Source organism: Lathyrus oleraceus, chromosome 4, assembly GCF_024323335.1.
Source record: "Lathyrus oleraceus cultivar Zhongwan6 chromosome 4, CAAS_Psat_ZW6_1.0, whole genome shotgun sequence".
Taxonomy (NCBI): domain Eukaryota; kingdom Viridiplantae; phylum Streptophyta; class Magnoliopsida; order Fabales; family Fabaceae; genus Lathyrus; species Lathyrus oleraceus.
The window spans coordinates 193,323,588-193,334,938 of record NC_066582.1 but is presented as its reverse complement, the minus strand read 5'-3'; the positions used below and the strand labels follow the sequence as shown (position 1 = coordinate 193,334,938).

Sequence of the window (11,351 nt, the reverse complement as noted above, 5' to 3'; positions counted from 1 at the left end):
AGATTACGCCGCTCCATCGCAAGATGAACCGCATTCAAGTATTGCTCCGCCCGCAATCGAAGCAAACAACTTCGAACTCAAACCTTCGCTGTTGCAGGCTGTGCAACAGAACCAATTCTCTGGAAATCTTACCGAAGATCCAAACCTTCATTTATCCGTATTTGTCCAATACGCTGATACTGTTAAAGCTAATGGTGTCACTTCAGAGGCAATTCGACTTCGTCTTTTTCCTTTCTCATTAAGAGATAGCGCTAGAAGATGGCTTCAATCACTTCCTTCCAACTCAGTCACCACATGGAACGAGTTGAAGAAAGTTTTTCTTGCCCGATATTTTCCGCCAAGCAAAACAGCTATGTTAAGAGCCCAGATAAACGGATTTAAACAGAAAGACAACGAGTCTCTTTTCGAAGCATGGGAAAGATACAAAGACATGATGAGACTTTGCCCACACCATGGTTTGGAAGACTGGTTAGTAATTCACACATTTTATAATGGTCTCTTATACAACACAAGGTTAACAATAGACGCTGCTGCAGGTGGTGCACTAATGAACAAACCTTACGCTGATGCTTACCAGCTTATCGAGAGCATGGCCCAAAACCACTATCAGTGGGGAACCGAACGAACAACGGTGGAAAAACCTCAACCGAAAACTGGCATGTACGAGATAAGTAACCTTGATCACGTTAATGCAAAAGTGGATGCTTTGGTCCAAAAAATTGAAAGTTTAAACGTATCACCTCCAGCCGCCGTGGTTGCTATAACTCAGAATTGCGAGGTCTGTGGAATCCAAGGCCACACTCCTGCGGAATGTCAACTCTTGACTGGAATCCAAGCAGAGCAAGTAAACTATGCTCAAGGAAGCCCCTATTCGAATACCTATAACCCAAATTGGAAGAACCATCCAAACTTTTCATATAAGAGTAATAATGCTTTATACGCACCTGGACAGTCTCCAAATCAAGCCCCATCTATACCTCCGGGATATCAGAAACCGAATCCTAACAATAATACCCCTAGAAAATCCAACTTGGAAATCATGATGGAAAACTTTATAGCTTCCCAACAACAAACCAATAAAGATTTCTTAAACCAGAACATACATACTGGCGAACAACTTAAACAACTAGCAAGCAAAGTAGATGCCTTGGCTACCCATAACAAAATGCTGGAAACACAAATATCTCAAGTAGCTCAACAACAAGCACCTACTGCTGCCCCAACTGGTACATTCCCTGGACAGCCCCAACCTAATCCGAGAAGCCAAGCTCATGCAATTATATTAAGAAGTGGAACGGAAGTAGAAGGACCGTCTGATCCAAGGACAGAAAACCAAAACCCTAAGAAATCAACTGAGGAAAGTGAACCTAAGGAAAAGGAAGAGAGTAATAAGGAAACCCTAGAAAAGAAGGAACCTTATGTACCTCCACCACCTTACAAACCACCTATACCGTACCCTCAAAGGCTTGTTAAAACCAAAGATGCGAGCCAATTTAGAAAATTTGTTGATCTCCTTAAACAATTAAACGTTACAATTCCGTTCACCGAAGCTATTACGCAGATGCCCTCATATGCTAAATTCTTAAAAGAAATTCTTTCTAATAAGAGGAAACTTGAGGATAGCGAAACCGTTACACTCCCTGCCGAATGTAGCGCTATAATCCAAAACATGCCACCTAAACTCAAGGATCCGGGTAGTTTCTCTATACCCTGTCACATAGGAAAATTTGTCATCGACAAAGCCTTATGCGATTTAGGAGCCGGAATTAGCGTTATGCCTTTATCCATATGTAAGAAACTGGAAATGGGAGAATTAAGACCGACCAAAATGTCTGTGCAATTAGCAGATCGTTCCATCAAATATCCTGTAGGAATCCTTGAAAACGTTCCCGTACGCATAGGTCAGTTTTACATTCCCACTGACTTTACAATTATGGACATTAGAGAAGATGATATTACACCTATTATACTAGGAAGACCGTTCTTAGCAACTGCCGGTGCAATCATAGACGTAAAACGAGGACGACTCACCTTCGAAGTAGGTGAAGAGAAAATTGAATTCATTCTTTCCCAATTCTTGAAAGCACCTGCAATAGAAGATACATGTTATTTCATGGATATCATCGATGAATGCATAAAAGAAGCAGAGTTAGGAGAAGACAAATCATCAGACTGTCTTTTAGAGGACAAATCTAAACAATGCTTAGCAATAACACCGGACCCTACGCAGTGTCTTAACAAACCAACCCCTGATTTGAAAACACTTCCCAAAAATCTGAGATATGAATTCCTAGACTTAGAACTTGAACGACCTGTGATAGTTAATGCAGATCTAGGAAGACTCGAAACAGAAAAACTCTTACATATCTTAAGAAAATATCCAACCGCACTAGGATACCACATCACCGATCTTAAAGGAATAAGCCCTTCTATTTGTATGCACCGCATCATGTTAGAAGAAGACTGTAAAACCTCTAGGGAACACCAGAGAAGACTAAATCCGATCCTAAGTGAGGTAGTAAAGAAAGAAATAACCAAGTTATTGGAAGCAGGTATTATATATCCTATATCCGATAGCAAATGGGTCAGTGCTGTACACGTTGTACCAAAGAAAGGAGGCATAACCGTTATTGAAAACGAAAAAGGAGAAACTATAACTAAACGAATCGAATCAGGATGGAGAATGTGCATTGATTATAGGAAACTAAACAAAGCAACCCGAAAAGATCATTTCCCTTTACCATTCATTGACCAAATGTTAGAACGATTAGCTAAACATTCACATTTCTGTTATCTAGACGGTTATTCAGGCTTCTTTCAAATACCAATTCACCCTGATGACCAAGAAAAGACAACATTCACATGCCCTTTTGGTACCTTCGCTTATAGACGAATGCCGTTTGGTCTATGTAATGCCCCTGCAACTTTTCAAAGATGCATGATGGCAATATTCGCCGACTTTCTCGAAAACATCATGGAAGTATTTATGGATGACTTTTCTGTATACGGACAAAGTTTCGAAGAATGCCTTGAAAACCTGGAAAGAGTTCTTGAGCGATGTGTAAAAGTAAACTTAGTACTTAATTGGGAAAAGTGCCACTTTATGGTACAAGAAGGCATTGTTTTAGGACACATCATCTCGAACAGAGGAATTGAAGTAGACAAAGCCAAAATAGAGGTAATCGAAAATCTTCAACCCCCAAGAACCGTGAGAGAAGTACGAAGCTTTTTAGGACACGCCGGTTTTTACCGACGATTCATCAAAGACTTCTCTAAGATAACTAAACCCTTAACCGGACTGTTGATGAAAGATGCTGAATTCATATTCGACGATAACTGTTTAAAAGCATTTCAAACTCTTAAACAAGCATTGATCTCAGCACCCATAATGCAGACACCAGACTGGAATGAACCATTGGAAATAATGTGCGATGCCAGTGATTATGCTGTAGGTGCTGTTTTAGGACAAAGAAAGGATAAAAAGCTTCACGTTATATATTACGCAAGCAGAACCCTGGATGAAGCGCAAATGAATTATGCCACTACTGAGAAAGAACTCCTAGCGGTGGTATTTGCACTAGATAAATTTCGTTCTTACTTGGTAGGAGCCAAAATAATAGTCTACACTGATCACGCTGCTATCAGGTACCTTTTAACAAAAAAGGATGCTAAACCTAGACTCCTAAGATGGATCTTGTTGCTACAAGAATTCGACTTAGAAATCAAGGACAAGAAAGGAACTGAAAACGTAGTAGCAGACCACCTCTCTAGACTTGAGAACCTTGAACCGGAAAGAACATCAATTAATGATGATTTCTCGTACGACAAACTTATAGCTACTTTGGAAGAGAACAACTCCGACATACAAGTAGAAACCACCTTAGCTATATCTGTCACACCATGGTACGCTGATCTAGTCAATTATTTAGCTGCCGGAATAGTTCCACCTACTTTATCTTACCAGCAGAAGAAACGATTCTTCCACGACATAAAACACTATTACTGGGATGATCCCTTACTTTTCAAAAGAGGCCCCGATGGTATTTTCCGTCGATGTATACCCGAAGAAGAGGTAGAAAATATAATCCAACACTGTCACTCCGCTCCTTATGGTGGACACACAAGTACATCCAAGACCTGCTCTAAAATCCTACAAGCTGGCTTTTATTGGCCAACTATATGGAAGGACGTACATGCGGCTATTAAGGAGTGTGACAGATGTCAACGCACGGGAAACATATCTAGACGTGACGAGATGCCACAAAAAGGTATTTTGGAAGTAGAGATTTTTGACGTGTGGGGGATAGACTTCATGGGACCTTTCCCATCCTCTTTCGGTAACAAATACATACTCGTGGCAGTTGACTACGTATCAAAGTGGATCGAAGCTATAGCTTCTCCAACAAACGACACCCGAGTAGTAACTAGACTCTTTAAGAATATAATATTTCCGAGATTTGGTATCCCGAGAATAGTAGTCAGTGATGGTGGATCGCACTTTATATCCAAGGTACTCGAAAAACTACTACTTAAGTATGGAGTAAGACATAGGATAGCCACACCTTACCACCCTCAAACCAGTGGACAAGTGGAAGTGTCTAACAGAGAAATCAAGCAAATACTAGAAAAAACGGTAGCCACTTCAAGGAAAGATTGGTCATTGAAATTACCAGAAGCTTTGTGGGCATACCGAACTGCTTATAAAACCCCCATTGGGACGACCCCATTTAAGCTTATTTATGGAAAATCCTGTCACCTCCCGGTAGAATTAGAACATAAAGCCTATTCGGCTATTAGAAATCTAAATTTGAATTATAAAGCCGCCGGTGAAAAGAGAATCCTTGACATAAACGAATTAGAGGAACTCAGAAGAGACGCCTATGAAAATGCCAGAATCTACAAAGAAAGAACAAAACAATGGCATGACAAGCGTATATCAAGGAAAATCTTTAAGCAAGGCGACGCGGTACTTTTATTTAACTCTAGACTAAAGTTATTCCCGGGAAAACTACGATCCAGATGGTCAGGGCCTTTTCATATCACTAAAGTCTTTCCCAGTGGAGCGGTAGAAATAAAAGGACAATCTACAGAACCGTTCACCGTAAACGGGCAACGTCTGAAACACTATCACTATGCGGAAACCAACGAGGATTCGCAAATCCTACACTTAGACGAAACGCCCCCAGGACCTATAGATTAACTTAACAGTTTCTTTGTCGAGCTTGCGACATTTAAACAAAGCGCTTAGTGGGAGACAACCCACAAATTAATTTGTTATTTTATTATTCTATTATTATCATTTCCCTATTTTTCTCTTAATTATTCTTTTAATTTCTATTTAGTATTCATTATTGATTTATTCAAAAAGAAAAAAAAATATATATATATAAATAATAATAATAATTTTTTCTTCTTTCGGCATTTGGCCAAATCCTGACTTAAACTCATGTTTTCTTTTCTTTAACTAACACTAACCAGATGGGACATTTTGATCGTATGGGTATCAAGTTCAGAGGAATGGCTCAGAAACAAAAGTTTGAAGAACTAGCCACTAGAGAGATGTTACCTAGTTTATATGCTGATGATTGGGCTATGACTGCCCTTGGACTGAGACAGAGTGTCCTGTATCTGCTGAATCAGATAGGATGGGAGACATCCCCTATCCTAAGACATTTCACCACCTACCGGAGACTCACACTAGAATTCCTTAGTTCATTAATCTATCTACCCAGCCATGGAAAAGGAATTAGCAGAGGTTTTATCCAGTTCAGAATGTTCAATATGGAGTACCAATTTAATATTAGAGACTTTACCAACCTTTTGGGTTTTCCTACCTCCTTTGATACATTCACTGTAAGCCAGGAAGAACTTTTTGAATATAGAGAGCTTGAACACTTTTGGGGTAAGCTGACTAGAAATGATGAGCCCAAAGAACATGAGTTTCTCTCTGGAAACATACACAACCCGGCTTTTCGCTATTTCCATAAGATCCTGACCCACACTTTATTTGGGAAGAAGCCAAATAGTACTTCAGTTTCACGTGATGAACTGTTCATCATATTTTGTGCTTCCCAGAACCGTCCAGTGAACGGTGCTACTTTTATGTTAGCTAATTTGGACCACCTTATCCAGGATGAGCGAGCACCCATTAGAATAGGCGGTTTGATAACTATGATAGGTAATGCTATTGGATTACGTCAGCCTATGCTTGACCTTAACCCTTTTTGTGGCATTACTACTATGAGTATACCTTTCCTCTTCAACACTATGTTTATAGCAAACCTAGGGTCTGATGAGTTTGAGCTTATTATTGATAACCAGGTTCTCTGCCTATTCACCATGCCCGATCCTAGGACTAGTGTTCATAACCAAAGGAACTGGCTCTATAACCTGAATGAAACCCCAACTCCTGCTGGATCCACTGAATCCATCCAGGATTATGAGATTTGTGATGACTATGAGAATTATGTTGACCAGATCTCCCTTGCTGAATCTGACCCTCAGACACCATCCGGCTATCATGATATTGACCCTCCTCCTCAGCCTGTTCCGACCGAAGAATCAGCCATACCTGACCTCCGGCATCATATGCCCGGAACTGATTATAACACCGCCATTGAAGCTTTGATGTCAGAACAAGACGCCCTTAGAGGAGAATTTACTAACATGAGAGATGAAGTTCTAGGATACATGAGCAGCATGACGAATCAGTTTCACGAATTGCTACATCATGTTGACTCTTTTGCTCCTCCGGCCAGAGATCGTACAGAGGGATAGAGTTTAGTTATTTTCCTAAGTTATTTAGTTTTAAGTTAGATTATTTATTAATGTTATTTGAATTCATGTTATTTCTCTTTCATTTCATTGTTTTCCTCTCCTGTATTACATTATGATCATTTTTATTGAAGCTGTTTAGTTAATTTTATTATGCAATATCTATTATGCTCTACTGTTGTTACCTATGAATTAATTATTATACAAAGCAATTAAGCGTGCACAATAAATTAAATTGCAGACTAATGTGATCATAAGCAAAACAAAACATTAAAATACGCTACAAGTAATTCTGTGAAGCGCCACTAAGCCTTTCCAAAAAGGAAAGTGTGACGAGCGTCACGCTATCCATAACGGACGGCACGCTTAGTACCTGTTACGGGCGTCACATCCCTGTGACGAGCGTAACACTCCTCAGACTAGTGAACGTTAAGGAGCCGTTGGAGACGAACGTTACACCTTTAACTTTTTACCTTCCCCATTCACTTTTCATTTAACCACACTTAATTACTTTTCAACCACTTTTTCTTTCCACCTTCCAAATTCTTCTCCTATAAATACCTACCAAACTTTCCTTCATTCACCACAAAACAATTCTCTCCTATCAAATACATTTCTTTTTTTTCTTTCCAAATCATCCCTTCAAAAATTCATCACAATGGCGGGAAATCAGAATTTCGGAAATATCATCTTCCGATCCGTAGATGACAATTATCAGAGGGAGCAATTCGAGCGTTTCCAACAGCGAGGCGTCGTTTCCACCAGGTACCCCGATTTACCTTGTTTACAACAATTAGGCTTACTCCAAGGTATCGAATGCATGCTCCGTCAAGCCAACTTAACCTTCCTTTGCACTCATAACCAACCCACCTACCCATCCCTAACCTTAGAATTCTTAAGTTCCTACGACTACACCACTCCCGCCGGTGAAGACGAATTTCTAACCGGTACGACAACCTTCCGTATGTTTAACACCGAGTACGCTCTAACCCAAAACCAATTGAGTACCATGCTACAATTTCCCACAGAAGGTCTGCTGCATGCCAGAATCCCTCCAACCTCAAACTGGAACACAGTTGGCGTTTTTGGCCTTTTTAAGAAAATTTCCGGTATAGATACCTACAACTGGGAAGAACTCCTTCTCTCCCATATACATAACCCCACTATCCGGTACTTTATCCGCATCTTGCAAAACACAATTTTTGGAAGGCCAAACAACAGCAAGGTCAACTCAAAGGAACTATTTTTCCTCCAGTGCGTCTTCGAACCAGATACTCAGGTAAACGCCGCCTCCTTTCTCTTTCATCATATCCGCACCTTATGTGCTAGAGGCAGGCAACCTTTTATAATTGGTGGATTAATAACCACCATCGCACTTGGCCTAAACCTAGGGGATAAACTCCAAGCTTTAGAATCCCTACCTCCCCTATCTATGGACACCAGCTACTGTCGATCCAGCCGCTTGATTAAGAACAAAGTAGGCGGAGGATATTATCTTATGGTGAACAACCAGGCAGTCCCAAGCGTTGTTCTACCAAATACTGCCCTCACTGATGTCACAAACCCCGACCGCCACCTCTATGATCTAAACGCTCCTGAAACCACCGAGCCTTCACAAACAAACCCGCAAACAGATGAGTTTGAAGAAATGGAACAAGGTGATCATCCGCCTACACAACAGTCAGTCCCGCTCAACCCTTCCGGCAATACAACTGGCCCGTCCTCCCAACGTCGTCGACGAAGAAGGCCTGCAACCAACGACGACATTATGGATGCTATCGATGGAATGCAGGCACAGAATGTCGAGATGCTGCAGATGATGCATCAAATGCAACAGCAACAGGATGCTAGGAATGCCATAACTGACCAGCGGTTTACTGAGTTGTTCAGCAGGTTCGACAACTTAGACTTACGTCAGAGATCACCAGGTCCAAGAACCAGAGGCGGAAGACAACCTTAGTTGTAGTTTCTTTTTCCTTTCCATCTTGTATTTCATTTCCTTAAAACATTGGGGACAATGTTTAATTTAAGTATGGGGGGGGAAAACTTGTTCTTCCTATTTCCATTTCTCAAGTATGTTATTTTCCTTTAATCAAAAAAAAAAAAAAAAAAAAAAATTTATTATAATATATATTTATTTTAAGTCAAGTCCCTAGTGTGAAAAATTCTTATTATCTATTCCCCTCAATTTTCTTGAGCCATAACAAAAATTCAACACACACAGTAAGTATAAAGGTCACTTATTTTATAAAACTTGAGTGAAATCAAGACAAAAATTATTACCATAACAACGCTCTAAGAACCTCAACATGTTAGATCAGGATAAGTACCTATTATACCAATCCCTTGAACTTTTAATTTTAGAGTAACCCCCGAGTAGTTTATACGAGAAGTCAGCACCATCTTAATAGCAAACTACGTGGAGAACCGATGAATATAAGTGAATGACTCCCAAAGTAACATAAAATATATGAATATATCAGGAAATGCACTGATTAAATTAGGTGATCCTTACCAGATCATTTAATCTAAAGGTTGCAGATCATGCAAAAACACAATATGAAAAATCCATTATGAGTTGGTTCAGCAGGTATCTGGTACTGAACTCGGTAGGGCGGACTACGGTTCGATCCCCCACAATTTGCAATGGACTGAATAACGAAGTTATCCGACTTATGTACCAGAACTTCTAGCTAAAAGCGGATCATAATCACTAACCGGTTACTCCACTATGTGCGCGAAAAGATAAAGGGCTTAATGTGATTTCGCTAGAATGAAAACGGGTGAAATAAGAGTAAAGGAACTAGGATAGCTATGATAGGGTACTTGAACTGATTTGCACAAGGCAGGGTTGTCTAGGTTGTGACGGTAGTTGTTGATATCAAGATTTAACTCAAGTTGCTTCTAAACAAAATCCACTTGCAACCTATTACGAATTGATGTGTGTTTTGAAATTTCATCTGGCTAAAATTTTAAAACGATTTCTATACTGTATTTTGCTTGAGGACAAGCAAAGATCTAAGTATGGGGGAGTTTGATAACATGAAATTATATCACATTTTAGGACTTAATTCAATTAGATTATACTATCATTTACTTTAATTTATCTCATTTTATCAGATATTATGCGGTATTTCCTTTCTATTTATGTCAGGCATCCATTTTGAAGCAAAAGTGAAAAAGGGAAGAAAAGGAGGTGCAAAAAGGAGAGAAAAGGGACCAAATGCCAAAGCCCAGCCCAAAGCGCACAAGTCACCAACGCTGTGCCTGTGACGGACGTCACAGGGTGCGTGACGAGCGTCACGCAAAACAGCCTTGTGACGGACGTCACACATAGTGTGACGAGCGTCACACAATTCCACTACCTTTTTGGCGCAAGTAACGCCCTCAGAAAGACTTGAAGAAGAACGTTGAGAAGTTGGTCTCCTATATCCACGCCGTGCATGTAGCCACGTTGAAGAATGGGAGAAACGGAAAGCAGTTACACCAGCAGCTGTATAAATAGCAGCTATTTGGGAAGTTTCTCCTCCCCGAGTTTTTCCACGCTCATATTGCGGAAGCTCTGCCAAATTTTCTTTTCACGCTTTTGCTTATTTTTCCTTTCCAGCAACTTAACATTGTTTATTTTATTTATTTCTTTTGCAAGTTCTGCATTCTTTTTCCCTTGCAATTTATCTTTCCCTTTTTAGCATTTAGATATTTTTCGCATAATAGTTTCTACACCGGAAACTATTGTGCAACTTTTTATCGGATCTAACCTTACGTTAGATTCTAGTTTTATTTCCTTGGTTTAATTTATTGTTTAATTGAAGAATCGAAGAACAAATCCTACCGGCTTGTGGTGGAGTGTTCAAGACTATTGTATTGCGCATTCAGGTTCTTTAATCATTATTTAATATTTTGTTTTATTATTTATCTATATTATCTGCCTGGAATGAGTCTATTTATGCATGTATGTATTCTTGTTTATTTAGCATGTCTGGCTAAGTCGCCTAGGTATCGGTATGTAAAGTAAGCAGAATAAGGGATCAAGACTGAGTCGGTCTATCTAAACTTAAAATTAAAATCAATCTTTTTTACGGTCTCAACTTACAGGTTTAATAACAAGATTTTTTACAGAAGTAAAGGATATAAAGAAGTTAAAATCAATAGAGCGAGAGTTTGAGATTTTAACTGGACAGTGTAAGTTAGGCATTAATTCTAGATCAGGGCGAGAGCAAGTTTTAGAGTTAATTAAATTCTGACCTTTTCCAAAAAGTATTTTTAAAGATTGAATGTGAGGACGAGAGTTAAGCATTTGGATTTGATTATATAACCTAAGTCAACAGAGCGAGAGTTTGAGATAAGGGTGTTTAAAACGGTCAGTGTTTTCTTAAAAAGAGTTTCTGCAACTTTATTGTTTTCAAAATATGGTTTTTGACTTAATTATAAGTGACAGCTACATTAATATAAAATCATGGTTTATTCAACAGAGCGAGAGTTTGAGATAAAACCTTTAACCAATAAAGTTAACTGAAACGATTCATTTTAAAACCAAGAAACCGACAAAGACTTGATTCCCTAGTTTTGACGAACTA

At 39.4% G+C, this 11,351-nt stretch overlaps 1 pseudogene; it reads right to left on the bottom strand.

Moving 5' to 3' along the window:
• Window positions 1–359: 359 nt before the first annotated feature.
• LOC127077206 (uncharacterized) lies at window positions 360–459 on the bottom strand (annotated as a pseudogene).
• Between the last annotated feature and the right edge of the window lie 10,892 nt (window positions 460–11,351).